Source organism: Panthera onca, chromosome D2, assembly GCF_046562875.1.
Source record: "Panthera onca isolate mPanOnc1 chromosome D2, mPanOnc1 haplotype 2, whole genome shotgun sequence".
Lineage (NCBI taxonomy): Eukaryota > Metazoa > Chordata > Mammalia > Carnivora > Felidae > Panthera > Panthera onca.
In genome coordinates, this window is record NC_138349.1 from 26,031,822 (window position 1) to 26,048,655 (window position 16,834).

General features: G+C 52.6%; 1 protein-coding gene across 6 annotated transcripts in view; it reads left to right on the forward strand.

Moving 5' to 3' along the window:
- SH3PXD2A (SH3 and PX domains 2A) overlaps positions 1-16,834 on the forward strand; it is a 243,018-nt gene that overhangs the window by 157,384 nt on the left and 68,800 nt on the right. The gene's annotated exons all lie outside the window — the stretch shown is intronic.

A 16,834-nucleotide genomic window follows, 5' to 3' on the forward strand; every position in this document is an offset into this window, starting at 1 on the left:
CTCCGGTACTCGCACATTCTCCTCCCTCCGAATGCCTCAGGTTCTCCCGGGTTCTCCTTGTGGGAGTGGGGATAGGTGCATGGGGGATGTGGGGGTGTCTCGTGAAGGGCCCCCGCAATCCAGGCAGCCGGATCCTACCCGCTCTCCCCCCGGGCTGCAGTGCCTATTGCTGAGCACTGCTTTGACTTCTCCCTGGGTGCTTCCCGTGGTGCGGTGGTGATGAGAGGGTTAACGGAGACGCAGGGTTTTCCCCGTGGGAAGGTGGGGTCCTGGACTGAAAAGGGGGTCGTACTTGAGTGACTACGAGTTTTTAACGCCTGCAACGCAAACCTTCCCTTCTTCCCCCAGCTCTGAGCTTGTTCTCCTTGCTGCAGGGGTGGGGGCTCTGGGTGGTCGCAGCAGAGGCCGGGATGGGAGGGAGCGGACCGGCCCTGGCATTGGGCTGACGCGTGCCAGGGCCCACAGAGAGTTTGTGAAGGGGGTGGGAATAAGAAAATAGGGGCAGGTCCTCGGACACTGTGCTGGACGCTGACCACTGGGGTCAGAGAAGGATTCTCCCTGGATGGAGGAGGCGGATTCTGCACCTGCCTAGGTGGGGGTGGCGCCTAGTTAATTGGGGGAGGGTGGTCCCTAGGTGTTAGGGCTGTGTTTGGCGGCTGGGCGTGAGGGGGTGGGGGCGGCAGACTTGAGCTATCTGTGTTGGCATATGTGTTGCCGGTATGGGGGTGGTGAGTTATGGGGATGGGCAGCCATCTGGGGGTTCTGGCCCTCTGGGATGTGGGAGTATGTATAAACTCGTGGCTGACATTATTGGCTCCCATGGAGAGATACCTGTATTGAAATGCGTTGGCCAGTAGATGTCTTACACACAGTAGAGGTGTGTGTGCCCATGTGTGATGGATAGAATGTGAATAGGGGTAGGTGTAATTGTGTGGTGTGTGTGCCTCTGAGTATGGTTTAGCATGTTTTGTGTATGCAAGTGTTTGCTTCTATGTGTATTGGAACCAGAAAGGTTGTGTCCTGGTTTATGTATTGGGGGGCACATGTGTATGTGGGGTTGTGTGTACGTGTGTGGGTCTTCATAGTTGTGTGCTATTAGGGTGTGTTGGCTGGTAGGGTGCTTAGGTGTGTGTGCCAGTGTTTGGGGGTGTATCTGGTTAGAGTCTGCGTCCATGTGTGTGTACCTGTTTGGGAGGTGTCTGGTGTGGGACGAGATGTGTGTGTGCATGTACCTGTCAGCTGGGCAGGGGGTGCCTCGGGTATGCCCACCCCCTAGTGCAGGAGGGTATTTCCTGCGTGAATAGGAGGCTGAGGCCGCATTATGAACCGGAGGAATTGTATATGGCCTCCGCTGTCACTTGCAGTCAGAGCCCCAGGAGGGAGAACTGGGAAGGAGAGGCACACCTAGGATTGTGTTCTGTCATAGCCTGCTACCCGGGAAACTTGCCCTGGGCCTTAGAGCTGTAGCGTACTGGTTGAGCCTGGGCTCCGATTTCGGCTCTGTGTGACCTTAGGCAAGTTTCAAAAACTCTCTGCCTCAGTTTCCTCATTTTCTTTGAACGAAGATGACAGTAGAATCTACCTCACACGTAAAAGATTAAACAAGTTCACGTGGAATAGTTTCTAGAACATAATAACTGCTATGCAAGTGTAAGTTTATCATCATCATCATCATTTTTGAAGCGCTGGGACGTTGGGCAAATCCCTTCTCTGGGCCTCAGCTTCCTGCTATAAAGTCAAGGGCTGGACTGGATAACCTCTCAGGTGCCCCCAACCTCCATCGCCAAAGCTCAGGTTCTGTGCTGCTTCCTAAATAAGACAGGGCCCCACCCAAGCTGCTTCACCCAGGGAGAGCCTCCCCCGGTTTCTCTGCCATCCACTCTCAAGCCAGGAAAAGGATGAGAGAAATTTAATTTACGTTGGCTTGCTTATGATAATGGCCACTTAGTGTCATGGTTAAAAGTTCTGGAGCCAGACAGGAGGAATGTCAAGTCTGACTTTTCTCCTCTGAGACTTTGGGCAGATTTCTTACCCTCTCTGTGCCTGTTTGCTCTTCTGTACATTGGGTACAATATTCATACCCACCTTATAGCAGTTAATTTTACGTGTCAACGGCAGGCCACGGTGTTTAGATATTTGGTGAAGCATTATTCTGGACGTTTCTGTCAAGGTGTTTGTTTTGGATGAGATGAAATCACTGGAGTTTGAGTAAAGCAGATCACCATCCATAATAGGGGTTGGCCTCATCCACTTAGTTGAAGAAAGACCTTAATAGAACAAAAGCTGACTTCTCCCATAAAGAAGGAACTCTGCGACCAGACTGCCTTTGGACTTGAACTGTGATTCTTTCCTGAGTCTCCAGCCTACCAGCCCACCCCATCAGATTTTGGGCTCACCAAGCCTTCATGATCACTTGTGCCAATTCCTTAAAATAAATCTATTTTTCTCTCTCTATATACACATCCTGTTCTGTTTCTCTGGAGAACACTAATACACACCTCATATGGTTATAATGAACGTTGTGCACACTAACATATGTAAGCATGCTTAGAACATGGCCTGCAACCTAGAAAGCTCTCCCAGCGTGCTAGCTACGATTATTCCATGAGCATCTCCTATGGGCTGGCAACCTTGCGTATGTTTTCTCATTTGCTGCCCAGAGGCTCATTGCATGTGGGTGGTGGGATTCACGTTTTACTGGTGAGAAACAGGCTCTGAGAGGGTGGCCGCCCACAGTCTGTGGCAAAGTAAGGATCTGAGTCCCTGTTCGGGGCTCCGCCCTACTCTGCATTGAAGCTCACGAAGCTTCGCAGAGTCACTCCAGCCAGCAGCACTTGCATAGAGAACGTGGTTGCTGTTCCCTGGCCATCACAGTTCACGTTTTAGTAACCAAAGCCCTAGCTCCTCCTTGGAGGGATCTCTTCTTGAGTGCAGAGCCAAGACTTGAAGCCAGGCCTGAGGAAGGTGGAGGCAACAGGACGAAAGTTTTCAGGCAGCTTATAGCCTCTTGGAGGAGGCAGGGCCAATGACCTCCAAACTGGCAGTGTAGCCCAGACTTCTCTCTGCTTTTCTTCCCTCCACTGAACCTGCTCCTGCCCACATCTTCCCCATCCCACCATCCACACTGATGCTCGAGCCCAGCATCAAGAAGTGGTTCTTGCACCCCCGCCTTTGTCTCCCCTGCCAACCCATCCTCCACCATCACACCCTGTTCGAAGCTCACTTCTCTTCAGGAAGACCCCAGTTTCCTCTTCAGCCTGTCTGCTTGCACCCTTGCCCTCTGCGTTCTCTACACCACAGCTAGAGTGAGCTCTTCAAAGCAAGTATCAAATCATGTGCTTTTCTGCTTAAATTGCCCCAAGGACTTTCCATCCCACCCAGAATAAACTCTTTATCCCAGCTGACAAAGCCCTGTGTGCTTAGCTCCTTGCCTGCTGTCCCACCCTAGGCTGGTACCCTCCTTTGCTCACCCACCCCCAACAGTCTCTGCTCAGCCGTACCAGTCACTTTCCATTCCTTAAATACAACAAGCTCGTTCTCTCCACACAACCTACACGCTTGCTCTTCCCTCTGCCTGGAATGCTGTTCCCTGATCTTTCACATAGCTGCCCGTTCTTAAAATTTCTGCTTAATTGTCACCTCAGAGAAACCCCAGTTTTCCGGTGTTTAGCTGCCCCCTCAAATCACCTGGCGCATCACTGACCACATTCTAATTCTTTGTGGGTTTTCTTGTTTATTATTTGTGTCCCACCCCCTTGAGAGGGAAGCCATCGCTGCAGGGCTTGCATTAATAGCAGGTCCCCTGATGCTTGTTGAATGGGCCAAGGAGTTCATACGTGCATGAACGAACATTGTCGGTCAGGAAAGAGAGCTCATTGCAGCCTCATCAGGGGACATTATCTGGGAAGAGGAGTGTTTTTTCTGGTTGGGGGCAGAGAACAGGAAACTTTGGTAATCAAGAGACAGCACTTGTGCAAAGGAGGAACAGCAGGACCAAGCATGGCTTGTTTGGAGATCTTATTGAGCACCAGCTGTATGCCAAGTGCTGTGTAAGGTGTTGAGGTTACAGGGATGTGTCTTTCTGCCCTTGAGGAGTTTGCAAAGTGAAATAAGGCAGAAAAAGACAAATATATGACTTCACTCACATGTGGAATTTAAGATACAAAAAAGATGAACATAAAGGAAGGGAAGCAAAAAAGATAAAAACAGGGAGGGAGACAAACCATAAGAGACTCTTAAATACAGAAAACAAACTAAGGGTTGCTGGCGGGGTGTTGGGTGGGGGGATGGGCTAAATGGGCAAGGGGCATTAAGGAGGACATTTGGGACGAGCACTGGGTATTATTTGTAAGTGATGAATCACTAAATTCTATTCCTGAAATCAGTATTATGCTATATGTTAACTAACTTGGATGTAAATTTTAAAAAATAATAATAAATATAAATAAATATTAAGGAGGGGAAAAAAAAACATCCTGTTAGAGGGAAACAAGGAAGTGACATGGTTTCCTGAGGAAGAGTCGTCCAGGCCAAGGGTACAGCCAGTACAAAGGCCCTGGGGTAGGAGTACGCTGGCCTGCTCCAGGCATGGTAGGGAGGTCTGTGGCTAGGGTGGAAGATAGTGGAGGACGAGGTGGTAGGAGGTGAGAACAGAGAGGTGGCTGGGGCTGGGGGAAGCAGCCCAGTGCAGATAGGCCTTTGCAGGCCTTTTCAAGGGTTTTGACTTCTGCTGTAAGTGAGATGAAGAGCCATTAAGGGATTCTGAGGAGGGGGTGGAGGGGTGGGGCATGATCTGACTTAGATCTCAGAAGGATTCTTCTGCCTGGCGAGTGGAGGTGGACAAGGAGAGGAGATGGGTGAGAGGTCATGAGAATTCCAGCAGCAATGCAGGGGGAGATGCCCTCACCGTGGCTGGATTTTGATGATTGGGTGTGGGGCACGAGGGGTTCCTGTGGGTGCTGGGGAGCACCGGTCAGTCCCACTTGCCAATCCTGTGGCCTTGGGCAGGTCCCTCCCAACACTGAGCTCAGCGGCCTCACTGTTCTGTTGTGTTGGTCGGGGTTCAACTAGAGAAACAAACCCAGGGGGAGCTATGTACCAGGAGATTTCTTGCAAGGAATTGGTCACACAGTAGTCGGGGCTCGCTTTGCAAGTCTGAGACCCAAGGCCAGCCTGGCGCCACGGTGCACAGGTGAAATTTCCTCCTCAGTGAAGCCTCAGCTCTGCCTGCAAGGCCTGATTGACTGAGCACTACCCCCCCACCCCAAGTTTTAGGACAATGTCCCTCAAAAGAAACCGTGTTTAGAGTTCTTCCCGTGGCTACGAGGTCCTCCCTTGTACGCATTCAATCCAGGGATGTTGACTGAGCACGCGGGCCTGAACTACAGTACAGGATGGTTTCAGATAATTCTTGGACTTCAGGAGCCTCAGTCCGGTGGAGGCAAGACTTATAAATAAATACACAGAAGGGAAGTGGGGTGTATGCCCGAGGCTGGAGTGGTCAGGGAGCATTTCAGAGGAGGTGATGTTGCTATGCGTTTTGAAGGAGGTATAGGGATTGGCTAGCACGACAACACTTGCCGTGGTTTTGGTTTTGTTTTTTAATATTTATTTTTGAGAGAGAGAGAGAGACCAAGTGTGAGCAGGGGAGGGGCAGAGAGAGGGGAAGACACAGAATCTGAAGCAGGCTCCAGGCTCTGAGCTGTCAGCACAGAGCCCGATGTGGGGCTCAAATTCATGAACCCTGAGATCATGACCTGAGAGCCAAAGTCGGACGCTCAACCGACTGAGCCACCTAGATGAACTTTGTCACATCTGCAAAACACCTTCCCCAGAAACACCTAGAGTCCTGTGTGGTGGGATAACTGGGAACTGTAGCCTAGCCAGGTTGACACATAAAACTGGCTGTCACACCTGTAAAGTGAAGGGGTTGTCAGAGCAGTCTCCTGTCCCAGAGTGCAGAGGAGGTGGTGCAGTGAAGGGCTTTGTGCAGAGGTCAAGGAGGTGGTGCAGTGAAGGGCTTTGTGCCTGGTGGGTAGGGAGGGCCTGTGGCTCGTGGTCGTGCTTGGCTTCCTGCAGGAGCTGAGAGGGGGCTGGAGCAGGCTCCCCAGAGCAGAGGGTCCTCTCAGACCTGAAAAAGATCCAATGCTCCCCTCCCATTTCTGGAAGCTGCATTTCTCCACAGCCCGGCTGCGGTGATCTGAGTTTCACCACCAGGGGGGGCAGGCGGCCATGGATCCTGTGGTTTCCTCTTGGCCCGGCATTGGGGATGCTTGCTAGGCAGAGGGCCTGCAGCTACTTTAAACGCAAACGAGGTTACTCAAGAGTGTTTCAAGTTTGTTCTTTTGGGCACGTGTTGATATTCCTCCTGAAATCCTGTTTACTTTATACTTTTCCTTGGAAATGTGGCAAGTTCAGTCCGACTTCCATTTTACTGATATAAAATCTGCATTATTGGGCAAAGTTAATGATGTCAGTGTTACTCTGGGGTCATTGCATAGAAGCATGTTGCTTGAAGTTAAGAGTTTAGGTTTGGGGGTCAGACGTATGGGGTTTGAACCCCAGCCATGCCATGTGTTTGCTCTGTGGCTAGCAAGTTGCTTAACCTCAGATCCTCATGCCCTATAGTGAATATGGGGGATAAAATAGCGTCTTTCTCATTAAATGTAAGGATCATCGTAGCAGAGGTCCTGGCCCGAAGCAAACTCCCAAAGAGAGCGGCTGCCACTGTTATTGTTTTGAGTTTTGATAGATCCTGAAAGGAGGTGAGAAGTTGGTCTTACCTTTGATCCACGAGTTAAAAGACCCACTTGAAACATGTATTTTCCTTTTCCAAGCCCTAGGCCTGGCCTCAGAGGAGACAGAACCTAGACCCCGCCATTGCTGAGTATTCTGTACAGTTAAGAACATGGATTCTGGAACCAGAATGTGTAGCTTCATGTCCCAACTCTGTCAGCTGTGTGGTCTTAAGCAAGTCCTTAACTTCCCTGTGCCTCAGTTTCCTAGTCTGTGAAATGGGAATGATGATAGCACTTCATCCAATTGTCTGTGGCTTGAATACAACTACTACATATGAAATGTTAACTCCACAGACCGTGCTTCTCGCAGTCAACACTCACTGAGGGTTAAGCCATTTAAAGAAAAAAATTTTTAATGTTTATTTTTGAAGGAGAGAGAGAGAGACAGACAGACAGAGCATGAGCGGGGGAGGGCAGAGAAAGAAGGAGACACAGAATCCAAAGCAGACTCCAGGCTCCAGCTGTCAGCGCAGAGCCCAATGCTGGTCCCAAACTCACAAACTGTGAGACCATGACCTGAGCCAAAGTCGGCTTAATAGACTGAGCCACCCAGGCGCCCAAGCCATTTTTATTGTGAATAGGAAGCAGCACCACTGGTATCCAGCTGTCAAACAGGAGGGACCACTGGCCTTGCTGTTTTCCCTCCTCCAGAAGGAACCCCTCCCCGTCATATGGGAGAAGGTGGGGTGTGCACCATCTCATAATTGCTGGTAAATCTTGTAACAGCCTGGACAGGTGGTCTTGTCCTCATTTTATAGACCAGCAGAGGTAGGTTAAGGACCTTGCCCACGGTCACCTAGCCAGGTAGACACAGGATTTGAATCGGGCCCTCCTGATCCAAACCTCTTCCACTGAAGTCTGTTCCATCTTGAACAAAGACCCAAGGGATCCACAGGTGACCAGGACTTGGGCTCTGAAGGCCTCTAGCAGACTGGGATGGGGGCTGCCCCAAGAGAATATGCCTGAGGTATCTAGAGGGAACTTACTGGCCACAAGGGGAAAGGGGTTTTTTTTACAGGGTGTGACTAATATACTCCTCATTTGTTTTTGTATGAATTTGGTTTTTAATGAAGTAGATTTGCTTAAAGCATAATATTGGCTACTATGAAAAGTTTATCTACCCGCCTCCTGTAGAGGAAGCATCTAAGAGGGGCTGCTGTCTGTCCAAGGTGGGAGTGGGCAGAACTGGTCTGCTGGTCTCACACTGCCACCAAGCCCTGGAACTAGGCAGAGGTGTGAGCAGGGACATTATAAAGCAGAGAAAGTGGGTCTGTGAGGCCTCTGGGGCTGTCCTCCCCCCAGAGGAAGATCCCCGTAGGGCAAAGAGCAAGGCTGGGGCCTGATCTGCTCACCAGCCGCTCAGGAAGAGGGACAGAGTCACAGCAGACAGCAGCAGCTTTCCTTGAGGCTTTCATTTCTCTTAAGCGATTGCTGGTCCCTGGCCCCAGGCCCCATGGGAGCTCACGGTTCAGCTGAGGAAGGCGGATATTGTCAGGGACTCATCAGTGAATGCAAGACAGCATAGGTTGTGATCCACAAGCTGTGGGAGTCAACTAGAAGGGGGCAGGGCTAGACAAGATAAGAGAGGCCAGAGATGAGCAGAGGGGTGGGCAGGTGCCTCTGGTGGGAGGGCTGGGCATGAGCAAGGCCTTAAGAGGCTGGAATCAGGGTGAAGAATTTGAGGGAAGGAGAGGTGTCGAGCCTGACAGGAGTGGAAAGAGGGCTGGGGAAGGAGAGAACAGGAGAGGAGTCTGGAAAGGAAGCCTTGGAGGCTACATCAGCAAGACTTTTGAAAGCAATTTCCAAGGCTTTCTGGTCTGCCCGAGCCACCCATCCTCAGTGAGAAAGGCCCAGGCTGCTCGGAGAACACGGCCAAGATATTCCTGGCACCCTCCAGTGGACTGTTCCAAAAGTGAACGTGTCTCCTGAAGGCATCGCCTTCTGGCACATCTCACCCGGGCTGGTGTTTTTAAACAATTCTTATTTTCATGGCTCCGGGTCCTCCGCCTGATGTCAACCCTGGAGTTCAAAGCCAACTAATTGTAAATGAAAGGAGGCTGATTGATCTGGCAGCCCCACAGCCAACCCATGTGGCAGTGATGGGATGGAGAAAGTGAACACGCTGCTCACGTGTGTCTGTGCCGCCACTCCCCCATCCAGAGTCAGCGTGGCCCTGCTGCCCCACTGGCCCGGACATGAAGCATAGTTAGGCGGGCACACGTGGAGGGCTCCTGGCGTCACCTGCCTCACCCCCCTGCTAGCTTTGATTCCCTCTGCCCTGCTGTTCTCTCTGCCCCTCGCTCTTGTCTCCCAGCTTCCTCTACCAGGAAAGCAGGAAGACGGTCTGCAAACGAACAGCACGTACAAAGGCCGGAGGTGTGCCTCAGAGTCCTTGGCCTGCTCATTGAAGTACCAGTCCCCAGGCCCTGTCCAGATCTGCTGAGTCAGCATCTCCAGGGGTGGTGCCTGGGAATGTGCAGGTTTGATGGGCTCTCCGGGGATTCTGAGATCGAGCCAGAGTTGAATTTGAGATGGGTCATCCTCGTGGGTTGATGGCAGTGTTGGGGGTAGACAGGCATTGAGTCTGCACAAGCATTGGTGTCCTCGTGGTGCACTGTGACTGGACGGGGCTGCGCCTGGAAGATGCACTCAGTTGTCTACCAAGTTGGGGCAGAGGGTGGGCCACCAAGGGAAAGGGGGACCCGTCCGAGGACAGAGAACCGTGGCCCAGCAGTCAGGGCTGGGAGAATGGCTAAGGGGCCTGCCCAAGCCCTGAATTCCCTCCTGGCCTCATCAGGAGGCAGTGACGAGACTCCGTCTGCCTTTTATTTCCACAAGGTTGTCTTCTTGGGGGTAGGAAACACCCACGTTGTGGTCCAGCAGAGAAATGCTTCCCACCATAGCCGTCAGCCAGAAAATAATGTGCTCCTCGCTTCGGCTTTTGGTTTATAGACATGTGACAAAAGAGGCAGCATTTCCAGTAATGATGAAGCCAGTGGAAAAACAAAGATTTGGGGGAAATGTGCATTACTTATTGTTTTAGCACCTTTTTCTGATCTAAAGTTACTTTGTTTAGAAACAGAAATGTGGCATGTGTAACTTTGTTGGCTCGTGGCATTTTTATAATTGGTCAGTTCTGAAATGTGAAGACAAAGGAAAATTTTCCAAAGTTTCAGTAAAAATTAGACGTTTGCAGGGGGGAACAAAGTGTTTTTCCCTGACTCTCTCTGCTTTGCCCCTGGATCTAGTCATTGCCACAACATGCCCTGGTATGTTGATGTATGAACATCATATGAAGGTATGAAGATGTATTTGCTAATGTTAGAACTGGAGTTGTGCACTGAGGGAGGAAACCAGGTGGTGTCAAAGTCTCTTCTCTTCCCTCCCCTCCCCTCCCCTCCCCTCCCCTCCCCTCCCCTCCCCTCCCCTTAACTTCCTTGTGCTCAGAAGGAAGAGTGGTCACCTCCTGGCGATCCTTCCCCCTGACACTGCTTCTCGCTAATGGGTGCAGCATTGTAGGAGACCCCATTGGTGTCTGGGGGCTGGAGTGTTGGATCCGGGTCAGGATTGGGTGCCTAACTGTTTCCGGCAGGAGGGTGAGGTCCTTACAAAGCTGTGATAACAGACCAATGACAAGAGACCAAACTAAGACTGTCTTTTGTGCATTGGTGGTGGCCCCCTGGGGAAAGCTTGCAAACATGCAGATTTTCACACCCCTTGCGGCAGATCTTTCAGAATGGGACAAGTTCTTCTGGTCTGTCAGCTCCCCTGCCCTGCACCATCCCTCCCTGGAGCCTTTTAATGCCAAGAGCCCTTCATCCGTTCGCACTTGCATTTGATCACAGGGTTGTGATGAAGGAGGGCTCTTTCCTAAGCTGCTTCCATGACCTCGGTTGCTCTCTGCTCTAAGTGCACAGCTTAGTCACCAGTGGCAGCTCTCCCCTGGGTAGGGGGAGAGCCCTTAAAGGCTAAATTGATAGGAAGTAGGTTTCTGAGTGGATGCTGGTCCTAGACTTCCCAGCTAGGATGAGATGGTTCCTGCCATACCCATAGCAGACCTCACTGGCTCTGCCACGGCTGCCTTGTAGATTTCTCCCACGAACACCTGAGCACCTCTCTCCCAGGCCCTGCAGTAGAAGTCAGGGGATAGCAAGATGGATAGGATGAGGTCCTTGTCCTCAGGACTGTCAGTTGGGTGCAGGAGGTAGGAGAGTAAAGAGCAGTTCTGATACAACATCCAAGCGCTGTGATAGAGGTGGGACAGAGTGAGAGGGAGCCTCCCCTTGGGAGGCACACAGCCCTGCCTGGGGGTGCCGAGCAAGGCTTTCCACCCCGGGTTCTCTGAGGTTTGTAAATGAGTCAGCCTGGAAAAGAGGGAGAGAGGCCGCACAGAGGACATCTGGCCAGCCTCGGCATCAGCAGAGCCACGTCTTCTGTCATCCACGTGCCCGCAGTGCCTACTGGGTGGTGCTACTTCAGAGATGCTGTTGCAAATGGCCGCTCACTTGCTAAAGTTGTTGAAGCTTAAAAAGTTCCAGTTATAAAATTAGTCCTTTTCCCTGGGCTGGGGAGAATTTGCCCTAAGAGCCTCCTCTGACCCTTTCCTTATCAGGAGGACTCTAGCTTCCAGCTGCCCCCTGGGGGACACATGTCCTTGCCTGTGAAAGGAGCATGAATCTGGATTCCATACAGTTCCAGGGCCATGCCTGCCCTAGCCGGGTGCCCGGCACCAAATATCCGACTGACATCTCCACTGGGGAAGGAATATCCAGCCAGCGAGTCCCCCTGGCGGTTTGGTGATTGCCCATGACTGACAGGACAGAGAAAGAGCAGCCCTTTCATACCACAAGTGAAGACCAGGGGGACCCAGAGGATGGTCCCGTTTTCCCACACTTCCATAATGAGCCAGGACAGGGCCCTCTGAGCACCGATCTCCTTCCTGACTTTCCCTGGGGGTAGAAGGTCAGCGTTCAGCACAGATCCTGAGCTCTGATGCCAAAGGGTTAACTCTGTGCTCCCCGGAGAGCTCACACACTCCTGACCGCTGTCCTCTTGGCCCTCCCAGTTGTGCCTTCTGGGAATAGCCTGGTCACGTGTGAGCCAGATGTGGGGATTTCCCAAGCAGTGATGTGTGCGCAGGCACACAGGCACACACATCCACGCACGCGCGTATGCACACATTGCTCTGTTGACGTGGCATCTGAGAGCTCGGGGGATTGGTCCAGACCCATGCAGAGCACGAGACAGATGGGGGTGAGGAGAGGCCCAGGGGTTCCTGGCACATACCGTGGGGGGCTGCTCCAAGCCCTGCTGAGCCTGCTCCCAGCAGACATTATAGATAAGCCAATTCTTGCTCAGACGCCTGTTTCCTGCAACATCCATCTTGCCATAGACCATATTGGTTATGGATACATTTTTAAAATAATCTCTTTGAAGGGCTTTACAGCAGATGCTGGACCAGAGCCTTTTAGGGATGTTCTGCCGGGCCTGGGGGAGGTGGAGTGAGGGGACGCCTTTCCATGAGCCTCTCTGCCTAGCACGAGCTAGGCTCAGGGTCTTGAGAAGGCCTATTTGTGGCTCAGAAGGCAAAACCTGGACTAGAGAATATGCAGGGCCCTGGGTGCCAAGAAGACCGCAGATCAGTGAGGTAAGCTGGGCCTCCGTTTCCCCACAAAGCCCTTGGGACTGAGTGCAGTGAGTGTGCACCCTTCCATCAGCCACTCAAGACTTACTGGCACTACCTACAGTGTTCAGGGTGCTGCAAGGATGCTGACCAGGATAAGAGCCTGAAGGAACTTCAGATGTGATTGGAGAGACTCATAACAAATTGTGGTTAAGCACCTACTGTGTGCCAGATACTTGCTAGGACCGTAGCACTGGGCAGATATTCTGGAGCCAGCTGACACGGTCAGTGAACATTACAGAGATCCTTCCCAGGGCAAGATGAGGGAGGCTGGCACCCCTTGGAAAGTGGGTTATCCTCAGTCTCAGTTCAGGCGTCAACTCTGCCTTGGCCCCCAGCCCCTCATCCCCACCCATGTCCCGCTGCAGTCGATGGCAGTGTCCAGCCACATGTCAGCTGCAGCCTTGTGAGTCTTACCCCAGAGGGGGTTCTCATTATAGATGTGAGGCCTTCAGGACTCTTTCCTGCTGCATCACCCCCCACAGACCTCCACCTGGGGTGCACCCTGCTGTGTCTGGCCTCCGCCTGCCCTGCACTTGGCTCTCTGCAGCCTCAGGGAATGAGGAGACACTTGAAGGGCAGCCCTGGCAGTGCCAGGCAGCTACACTGCCTCCCTCCCCAACCCACATGACTCCTGATGCAGACAGGAATGCCTGGGTAAATATTCGTGCCCCTGTGCCCCCCCAAGCTTGGAGACAGATGGTGGAGAGTCGGTTTGTCATAGCCAAGGGCGCCCTACTGTGCGCGTGACAGATGCTCATTAAATAGTCAGCAGTTGGGGCACCTGGGTGGTTCAGTCAGTTAAGCGTCCAACTTCAGCTCAGGTCACGATCTTGCAGTCTGTGAGTTTGAGTCCCGCGTTGGGCTCTGTGCCGACAGCTCGGAGCCTGGAGCCTGGAGCCTGCTTCGGATTCTGTGTCTCCTTCTCTCTCTCTGCCCCTCCCCTGCTCTCTCTCTCTCTCAAAAATGAATAAACGTTAAAAAAAAACCTAATAACCTGATCATCTGAAAGCAAGAGTCCAGTCTGGAGGAAACAAGACATTGCACTTTTTGTAGCCCTGGGAATATTGGTCCTGAGTCCCTTGCTGCTGATCTCCATTACTCACTCATGGCTCTTATGGAGACTGAGCCAGGGAGACAGACGGGCTCCAGGGCTGGGGGGCTGGGAACCAGCAGCTGCTCACCTCATCCTGCACTGCTGGCCCTTGTCTCTGCTCCCGCCTCATCCTCACAGATCCTGGCTTTGGCTGGGGGAGCCGGTGGGTGGGGCAACGGGAGGGGGATATCCCAGTAGGTGGGAGAGGACCACCAAGGCAGACCACCCCAGGGAGTGGGGAGGTGGCTGGGATCCTGGAACTCTGAACAGTGTTAAGTTTGTCTCTTTTCTGCACACCACCACCCCAGCATGGGGAGAGGTGAGAACCTGAGAACTGAGGGGGAGACCGCAACCCAAGGGGATGCCGTGGGGTCAAGCAGCAGCTGCTGGGAGTGGGGCTCAGAACCCCGCCAGCCTCCCCCCCACCCCAGCACCCCTCTGTCCACCCACGGCTCTTCTGACTAACCACGGCACCTGTCTTTCACCAGGACGCTTTGGGTCTTTTCAACAGGATGGAGGGGCAGCCCTCCCCACCGCCACCACCTCCCAGAGGCATCTGTGGCCCCTCTGCCCACACACACTAGGGCTGGGCTGTCTCTGCTGGCCCCAGACGTGGCCTAGGCGGGCGCCCTTGGACTTAGTCCCTGAGGGACTGTGGAATGGCTCCAGGTCCAGCCTGGCCCCCACCCTACCCCGTTCCCCACCTGAGGAGGGAAACTGACTGTTCTCTGACTGCATAGTTCAGCGGCCTGTGGGCCAGTAGTACATTCCTGCCCTGGGTTGGGCTGCCCCCACGCAGACTCTGGATTCTGGGAAAGACAACTCCTGGAGAAGGAGGCAGACCCCTTCTGATTGAGACCAAAATGAATAGGAATAATGGCTGCATGTGCAAAGGAAAGCCCAACAGAAATAATGAGCCATTGGCCAATGGCTGGGGAGAATCCAGAGAATGAAGTCCCCTGTTTTAGGCCGCTTTGTTCCCAGTTCCCAGCCAGCCTGCCTGGGCTCGAGTCTGGCTCAAGTCTTGCTGTGGGCCCTTGGGAAGAACCTCACATTTTGCATCTGTAAGTTACAGATTGCTGTGAGGATTAAATTAGTGCTCAGAAAATGTCTAGCCAGTGCCTAGCATGAGTGTTAGAGAGTGGGAACTGGTAAGATTTCTCTAGCCCCCAGCCCTGCCACTCACTTGCTGTGTGTTCTTAGACAAATTTCTTTCCCTCTCTGGTCCTAAGTCCCCACATGCTTCTTCTAGCCTTTGGAATACCACCAGGAAGCTAGAGATGTTGGTGGGGAAGGGACCTGGAGACAGACAATGGCCAGTCTTCCCATTTAGCATTTGCCTTCTGTCTTCAAGATGATACGCGTCAGAAATCCAGCCCTACTAAATTTATTCTTGAGTATTTCTGTTTGTTCAGCTCAGAGTTCTTAGGGTCCCTTCTAAGCATGGGGCCCTGTGGGACACCCTGGATCACATGCACCTGAAGCTAGCCCCAGTTTGGAGGCTGGGAGAGTAGGAGGCAGGGCCAGGGGTCTGAGCTGTCTGTCGCATGACCCCTCACTGCTCCAGTCCAGGGGCATGATTTTTTTTTATGCTGCCGCTCACCCAGGATCCAGTCCTGGAGCTGACCATGTGAGCAGGAGCTCACACACCTTACAACTGTACACTTCCAAACTCACACCCACGTAGCTTTGGATTGCTATTCACATTTGAACTATTGCCGTTTTCTTTCTTAGCCGTCTTAATTCATGCCGTGCTTGTTTCCAGACGGCATTCCTATCGCTTTCACCGTAGTGCCTTGGTTTCTGCTGCTTGGAGCACAGCAACCTATTTCAGGCCCCCTAAAGTGGAGATATCACAGAGGCCAAAACGACTTCATTTTGTAAAGGAAGCCTTTTTTGTGAAGGACTGTTAGCCCTGGAGGGCGGTTGTAAAGATCTGAGCTCTTCCATGCCTGTGAGCAGACAGCGCCTGGCCTCCAACAAAGGGGTGGGTTCGCTCCTGGAAAGGTAGCATCTCCCACTACTACTGTTCGGTGGCAGAGTGAGCCGCTCTTGGGCCCTGGTTAGCTGATGGCCTGAAAGCAGTGGTTGAGCTTCCCGGTGGCTTAGTCAAAAAGGAAAAGAAACACGGAGCCTCTAGGAAACCCAAGAAATCCAGCTCTGTGCAAAGTTTGGTTGTATAAAAGGGGAGGAAAGACTGGGCTGCAGCTGATGTTAGAACCCAGTTGAAGGCTGCAGTGAGGGAAGAACAGCAGCAGAACTCCAGAAGAGGGAGGGGTCTGGAGGGCTCAAGCGCACTGACTGCCGAAGAATAAAAGGACGGGGGCGCACCTGGGTGGCTCAGTCGGTTGAGCAGCCGGCTTCGGCTCAGGTCATGATCTCACGGTTTGTGGGTTCAAGCCCTGCGTCGTGCTCTATGCTGACAGCTTAGAGCCTGGAGCTTGCTTCGAATTCTGTGTCTCCCTCTCTCTGCCCCTCCCCTGCTCATGCTCTGTCTCTCTCAAAAATAAATAAACATTAAAAAAAAAATAAAAAAAGGACAGGGATGCTCATTCCATTCGAGGCCCCTGGTGGGGTCCCTGCTTCTCCTCCCCTCTCAGTGGAGGGCTGTGGATGCTGATGCAGTGGGTGACCCTGCCCTTGGCTGGCTCTCCCTCCCTGAGGAGTTTGGGTTGCTGGCTGCTCTCCTGTCTCTCCCACCTGGGCTCACAGCCCACTCTGGATTAATTAGCTTGGATGGGTGGGACTCGCTTTACACCAGGGAAGGATTCCTGGAAACAATGGTTTGAGACTCAATTTGGGCAAATTGAACCCACTTCTCACTGCTCTGGAGTTACTCAAGGTTAACCGTGCTAGGAACCCGTCACTTTCCTAACTTCACTCTATCCAGGTGTGTGTTTATGCAGTACTTGGGCCCGTGTGTGTTTGGGGCGGGGGATGGGGGGAGAGCTTCCTTCAAGTCAGGGGCACCTGTGCTGTTGTTCTTTGGTTTCTCACAATCACCTGGACCTGACAAGAAGTAGGTTCAGTATCTAAGAAGTGTCCTTGGGTCACCGCATTTGGCCAGGACCTGCAGGCACCTGGTTTTCTCAGGGCCTGGATTCTTGCTGATCTGGGAGCATTATGGGATGGCCGAGGGAGCGACCCTGTCTCCCCACCTCCTGCCTCCCAGGCTCACACTGCTTTAGTCACCAGCTTGTCCCCATCACCCACTCCTGCTCTGCCCCAAGGGCCTTGTTCCTACCCCTCCAAAACCTT